We start from the raw sequence: 223 nt of genomic DNA on the forward strand, positions 1-223 counted from the left end.
TGGTGGAACCAATCCTATTGCCTTATAGGTCTCCACAATACACCCCCGGATTCACCGACCCAGGGTAGAAGCCGAGACCTTCTTCCCCAAAGCCAACTTTCGGAATGACACAACGAGTGCCTCTGTCTTCCGCCAATCCCTGGTCCTATCTAAATAGAAACTCAAGGCTCTGCGCATTTCTAGACAGAGCCAGACCTTCGCCTTCTCATGCTTAAGCTCCTGA

The 223-nt window shown here is 51.1% G+C and overlaps 1 protein-coding gene across 2 annotated transcripts in view; it reads right to left on the reverse strand.

Moving 5' to 3' along the window:
* Nucleotides 1–223, reverse strand: part of SMARCE1 (SWI/SNF related, matrix associated, actin dependent regulator of chromatin, subfamily e, member 1) — an 84216-nt gene that overhangs the window by 42866 nt on the left and 41127 nt on the right. The window lies entirely within an intron of this gene.

Source organism: Gekko japonicus, unplaced genomic scaffold (genome assembly GCF_001447785.1).
Source record: "Gekko japonicus isolate JY-2015 unplaced genomic scaffold, Gekko_japonicus_V1.1 scaffold1280, whole genome shotgun sequence".
NCBI lineage: Eukaryota > Metazoa > Chordata > Lepidosauria > Squamata > Gekkonidae > Gekko > Gekko japonicus.